The sequence below is a fragment of the Penaeus japonicus genome, unplaced genomic scaffold, assembly GCF_977035675.1.
Source record: "Penaeus japonicus unplaced genomic scaffold, GWHDUDI00000001_assembly GWHDUDI00000012, whole genome shotgun sequence".
NCBI lineage: Eukaryota > Metazoa > Arthropoda > Malacostraca > Decapoda > Penaeidae > Penaeus > Penaeus japonicus.
In genome coordinates this window covers 10,475,787-10,483,286 of record NW_028234414.1, presented here as the reverse complement: position 1 = coordinate 10,483,286, position 7,500 = coordinate 10,475,787, and positions in this window count along the sequence as shown.

Below are 7,500 nucleotides of genomic sequence, written 5' to 3'. Positions count from 1 at the left end.
GCACTGCCTTTTAGGGGAATCAAATTGTTTCTTTTTTTTTTGTGTGGGGGGGGGGGGGGGAAGGGCGAGGTAATGCTTTTCTCCCCGTCTCTCTCGCTTTCCTGCTACCTGGCTCTCTCTCCTTTTTCTCTCAGTCTCTGCCTCTGTCTGGCAGTCTCTGTCTCACTCGTTCTCTCTCTTTCTAATTTACACACACACACACACACACACACACTCTCTCTCTCTCTCTCTCTCTCCTCCCTCCCCCCTCCCCCTCTCTCTCTCCCTCCCTCTCTCTCTCTCTCTCTCTCTCCTCCCTCCCTCTCTCTCTACCTTTCCCTCTCTCCCTCCCCCCCCTCCTCCCCCCTCTCTCTCTCTCTCCCCCCTCCACCTCCTCCTCTCCCTCTTCTTCGCTCTACTCATATTTCTCTTCTCCATTTATGCTACGATAAGTACAGTACACTTCATCTTGCACGTACATGGCAATTATTCAAAACGTGATTCGTATTTCCATGCATGTTGCACGTAAATAACATCAAAAACTACAAATTTGGCCATCGAAACCATTTCCTGTGACATTTACGAGCCATTTCACAATAAAATGGCCTTAGATTACATAACCTTCGGTATCTTTAAAGGCAATTGTATGATTTTTTATTACACCGTTTCTTACCGACCTATACAATTCGTTTTATAAACAATGTCTGTGGATATACATTGTTTATGCATTTTGTGTGCGAATAGTCTATTCTTACATTCGTTTGTTATTTATGGTGAAAAGATTGATAATAATGATAGTGATGATGCTGTGGTTGTTGATGATGATAGTAACAATGACAGTAGCAATGACAATGATGATAATGATGATGATGATAGTATTGGTATTGATAGTGGAATGCTTATGACTATAATGATGATAATAATTATAACAACAACAACAAAAACAATAGTAATAATGTTAATAATAATAATTGTAATAATGTTAATACTGATAATAGCAAGGAGACATAACAGCAACAACAGTAACAGTAACAACGAATAATAATGATAATTATAATGATGTTCAAAACAACAACGATAATGATGATATTGATAACAACAATGATAGTAATGAAAATGATAATAATAGTAAAAGGAACAATCATAATACTGATATTGATGATAAAAATAATGGTAATAATGATACTGATAATGACAATGATAATAATGATAATAATTTTAATAATGAAAATAATGATAATGATGATGATTATGATAATATAAATTATAATAATGGGGACGATGAGTGTAATATTGATTATGATAAAAAATAACGGTAATTATAATGATGATAATGATGATGATAACCATGATAATAACGGAGATATTAATAAAGAAATAACGATGAAGATATTAACGATAACAATAATAAGGATGAAAACAATCATAGCGATGACAATTATAATAATATCAATGATAATGATTGAATTAATCATCAAAATAGAAACGATGGTGATAATGATGATTATAATAATGATAGCAATGATCTTGGTAATAGCAGCAACGACAGTAATAATGATGATAATGTCAATAACAACAATAATGTTATCAACAGTAATGATAATGATAATAATGAAAAATAAATGTCAATAATGGTAATGCTAATAATAAAAATAGTAATGATGATAATAGTAACAATAATCGTGATGATGATAGTAATAATAATGATAATACTAATATCAACAACAATAATAATAACAATAATAACATTAATAATGAGAAAGTAGTAAGGATGATAATAATGATAAAGGAAATTATAATAACGATGATCATAAAAACAATAATACCACAACAATAAAGATGATAATGATATTGACAATGATGATAATCATGATGATAATAATAAAGATGAAGATACAGAGCAAGCACAACCATGCAAAAAGCAAAGACGAAAAGCACACAAACAGAATATGGACAAAAAAAAAAAAAAAAAAAAAAAAACAGAAATGGCCACGCTAATGCAGTCTCCAGGTTAAGGAATGGGAGAAAAAAGACAAAGGACTTATGAATTATTAGGATGTAAACTCTTGGCCACGTGTTCAATACATGAGAAGATATAGCTATGCACTTACGATACTGACGGTAGAACGATCAGGTTTGAAGAAAGACTTTGGGAATTTAGGAGCGAAATTAGGTTTTATACCCCCCCCCCCCTCAACCTCCTCCTTCTCCTCATCCTCCGCTCCCCCATCCACTTGGGAAAAATTGAAAAAATAAATTGAAAAAATGAATTGAAAAGGTAAAGCGGTATCTTGTATATATGTAACTGAAATCTTGTCTATTCATTTCCATTTCCGTTTAGTTACTTTTTAGTACTATATTTTTGTCACTTCATGTACCTATAAATAACTTTTTTCCTTATGCTCTCCCTCCTTTTAAGTGTCTTGGTATCACTATAATCATTTTGATCTGTTGGCAACACTGATTATGATTGTTGTTACTGCCATTACCATTATCAAGATTATTGCTTGTTTGTTTTTATTAATGTGGCCTATATTCTATTTTTTCATAATCAATATCATTATCTTGATTATCAACGTTATAGTTATTCCAAAGATTATTATCAATACTAATAGAATATTATCAATATTAATAGAATCCACAGTTTTGTATTAGTGAGCATCATTATATCAATCATGATTTTCTTTATCATCATCATTATGTTCATTATAATCACCTTTATCATCATAATTATTGTAATTGCTTTCTTCTATACCATTATCTATATTATCATTATTCATTATTATTATTATTATTATCATTATTATGTATGCACGCGTCTTGTGAAAAGCGAAAAGAATACAGAAAATGTTATGTAGCTGCAAAATATATCTGATTATTTTTTTCTGTTGAAACATGATAATGACACAGAATGATGAGAAACCACATCCAGTGATAATAGACATTACGGCGATGACGGTCATTCGCAGGCAACAGCAGAATATAATTACAGCAACATCCTGATGATTATGAAGGAGTGGCGAACTTGCAATTCATTATTTCTAGACCGTCACGTCGGGTACGAAGGCCGTGGCGACCATAACAACGCGTGTCAGGAAAAGCAACTACGGAAGTATGAATTTTTGTCTTTTGTTTTTAATGTACTTTTTTCTTCAACGGGACATCACCGTCAACGAGGGTACTTTAAAAAACGCTTGGTAATTATGGTAAATGGGCAATTACTACGTGAGTATAATTGTGACTAGTGAATAATTATGGCTTCCCGGGAAGTGGCCGATGGGATTTCGCGCGGGAAGTTTTGGCGGGAAGTTCCGTTTTCTGTTCTCTTTTTGACGCGCCTCGTCTGACTGGTCCGTTTTGCACAAACTTTTTCAGTATAACTCTTCCTTTTATATGCGTCTTCCTCTTCATATGCACACACACACACACACACACACACACACACACACACACACACACACACACACACACACACGCACGCACACACACACACACACGCACACACACATATGTATATATACATGTATATATATATACGTATATATATATGTATACATATATATATATTTATACATATCGTCTCCTTTGTCAGTCTATTCCTCTTCCCTTCTCTCTTTATCTGGGTCTATTTCCCTTTAACTTTCTCTCTCTTTTCTTCCCTGCTTGTAACTCTTTCTACCTCCCTCCATCTATCTGCCCCCCCTCCCCCCTCTCTCCCTTTCTCCCTCTACCCTATTCTCTCTCCTCATCTCCATTTGACTCTCTGGTTGTCACAATCTACCTTCTTATACACCGATCTCTGCTTCTCCCTCTCATTAATCGATTAAAATGTATTTGTTTCCTATCGCTTTGGATGTAATTTCACCGCCAAAACCATCTCCCAAAATTACTGGACTTTACCGCAATGACCAAACAGCTTTACCCCAAAGAAATGTTATTTGATTGTAATCAGTAAAATTAGGTCACATATACGCAGGTGTGTGTGGGAGGAGGTAAGGTTAAATCCCCGGATGAGGCGGAATAAAAAAACAAACAAACAAACCTGTGCACTCTCTTTGAGTTCTTCCTTAATCTACTGTAGTCTGTTTAGCTGTATGTCCATATCATGATGAATTAATAAATAAAGTAAGTTATGAAATAAGAGGAGAAAAAACTCCATCGACCCCTTAAAAAAAAAAAAATCCTGCGTTATAAATAGAAGAAAAAGAAAAGATGAAAAAGACGCGAGAGAGAGAGAGAGAGGGGGGAAGAGAGAGAGAGAGAGAGAGAGAGAGAGAGAGAGAGAGAGAGAGAGAGAGAGAGAGAGAGAGAGAGAGAGAGAGAGAGAGAGAGAGAGAGAGAGAGAGAGAGAGAGAGAGAGAACGGAACCTCAACCCGCTCTCGTACACGTCCGTCAAAAGAGCTAACCCGACTTCCGAAGGGGGGGTGTCGACGTGACGCGAATTTCCAATAGGCCAATCTCCCTCGCCTGTCCATTTCTGTCGTTTTGCTTGCTATTTCGCCTCCTCTGGCCTCTTTATAGTTTTTTTTATGGTAAGAATGACAAGAATAGACTATCACACATATTCACACACACACACACACACACACACACACACACACATATATATATAAATGATATATATATATATATATAGTATGTATATACATATATACATGCATATACATATACATTACGATGTCCAGTTGCATTTTGATTTGAAAATACTGAAAACAATGACACTGATGTTATTACATTTATCATGCCATTATTTTACACACACAGGTATTAATGATATTTCTGATACTAACAGACTATCATACAATAACTGTTTCAACCTGAACAGATTTAAAAACAACTGGAATTATGAGTGGTTAGAGTGATGACAATATCAAAGGAGGAATCGACAGAATAAATGTAAATAGCCACTTGAATTGGACCAAACCTCTTGAATTAGCCATAACCACTTAAAACATCAATAACAACACATAAAGATGATAATTAAAAAAAAGGAAATGTAAAAAGGAAAATAAATATTTCTGCATAGTATTATTTTCCTGCCTTTCAATCAATATGATTCTTAAATCCATGACTTAAGATACAAACAGTAGCCATGATGAAAAATTGAATAAAAAAAAAATCAATACCTACAAAATTATGAAGAAAAAAAAGAGAGTTAAAAAATATCAGAAGCGATTATGCTGTAGTTTACGAAGGCAAAACACACACCAGAACCTCTCTTCCACCTTTAATCCGTGTTTTTCATCTCCCTCTTCGTGGACATAAACCATAACCGGGAAGAAAAGATTGCAGTCATTTCCCGATCCCGAAGCCGACAGAATTACAAGTCGGGTGATCTTTCCCCACCGAATTACGGTCCGACTTCACTCGGGTTGGAAATGGCGGCTTCTAATTGGTAACTTGATTGAACGATGATGGATTGGCATTCTGATTCGCGTGAGTGGAAAAGGGTTGGGTCCTCAGACTGAATAGTAATTGGTTGGATATCAGATGTCAGCTTCGGCTGGGATACATGGGTGCACGCACATACTCACGAACGCATATACACGCATATGAACACGTACAGAGTCTCTCTCTATATCTATCTATCTATCTATCACACACACACACACACACATACACACACACACACACTCTCTCTCTCTCTCTCTCCCTCTCCCTCCCTCCTTCTCTCCCTCTCTCCCTCCCTCCTTCCCTCCCTCTCTCCCTCCCTCCTTCCCTCCCTCTCTCCCTCTCTCCCTCCCTCCCTCCCTCTCTCCCTCTCTCCCTCTCTCTCTCTCTCTCTCTCTCTCTCTCTCTCTCTCTCTCTCTCTCTCTCTCTCTCTCACACACATACACACACACACAAAGGCATCAACACATCAATAACCCGGTTGTGATCTCGAATTTATGATGTGCCTTTCGCCTATCATTTTCCCATACATTTACTTCAATTAAAAAAGGAAAAGGTTAGCGTTAATGAATAAATAAACGGACCCCCGAGAGCCATTATCCTCTGTAATCATGAGAGAAAGAAAATAATAATGACTCATACTTTTTCTTGATTGGGGGGGGGGGGGAAGGCTTGTCAGGAGGAGGAGTTAGGGATGAGGAGGGATGTGTGGGTGCGGGGTTAGTGGGGGGGGGGTGTAATGAGGGGACGAGGAGAAAGAGGAGGAGGAGGAGGAGGAGGAGGAGGAGGAGGAAGAGGGATGTGTGGGTGCGGGGTTAGGGGGGGGGTAATGAGGGGACGAGGAGAGAGAGGAGGAAGAGGAGGAGGAGGAGGGATGTGGTGGAGGAGAAAAGAAAGAAGAAATAAAGAAGAGGAGGAAGTAGAAGACGGATGTGTGGGTGGGTGGATACGGGGTGGCGGTGGGAGGGGATAAGAAGGGGAAGAAGGCAAAGAAAGGAAATAGGATATAGAAGAGAGATGAAAAGAATGAAGGAAGAAGACGAAGAGAAGAAAGGAAAAAAAGAAGAAGATGAAAGGAAAAAAAGAAAAAAAGAAAAGAAAGAAACAAATGAAGGAGAAATGAAAGAACAAGGGAAGAGGAAGAAGAAGAAAAGGAAGAAAATGAAGAAAGAGTAGATGTAAATAAAAAGATGTAAGAATAGAAGAAGAAGAACAACAACAACAAGAAAAAGAGGAAAGTAGCGGAATTCGAAGAAGGACGAATAAAGAAACAAGTAAAAAGCGGAATAAAGAAGGGAACAAAAGGAAAACTTGGGAAACTCGCAGTGAAAGAATGGACGATTAAAGGAGAAAAGAGAGAGAGAGAGAGAGAGAGAGAGAGAGAGAGAGAGAAAGAGAGAGAGATAGATAGATAGAGATTGATTGATAGATACATATAGGTGCATATAAAGACAGATAGAAAGATAGATAGATAGATAGAGAGAGAAAGAAAGAGAGAGAGAGAGAGAGAGAGAGAGAGAGAGAGAGAGAGAGAGAGAGAGAGAGAGAGAGAGAGAGAGAAATAGAGAGATAGAGATTGATTGATTGATAGATATAGGTGGATATAGAGACAGATAGAAAGATAGATAGATAGATCGATAAATAGACAGAGAGAGAGAGAGAGAGAGAGAGAGAGAGAGAGAGAGAGAGAGAGAGAGAGAGAGAGAGAGAGAGAGAGAGAGAGAGAGAGAGAGAGAGAGAGAGAGAGAGAGAGAGAGAGAGATGTTGAGAGAGAGAGAGAGAGAGAGAGAGAGAGAGAGAGAGAGAGAGAGAGAGAGAGAGAGAGAGAGAGAGAGAGAGAGAGAGAGAGAGAGAGAGATTAGAGAGAGAGAGAGAAAGAAAGGAAGAGAAAAAGAAAAAGAAAGGGAGAGAAAGGAAGAGAAAAGAGAGAGATAATAAAATGGCAGAGAGACCGACAGAGAGGATTCCACATATCTTAGCAAAGGCTCATTAACATATATCATTCTACTCTATTGTATTCAAAGATGTTCTACCAGAATAAAAAAAAACAGTACTTCGTTAAAACCTAAAATTCGTGAACAAAACAAAATCCCAATTAACGACAAGTTCACTGTTCTTCTAATGAACA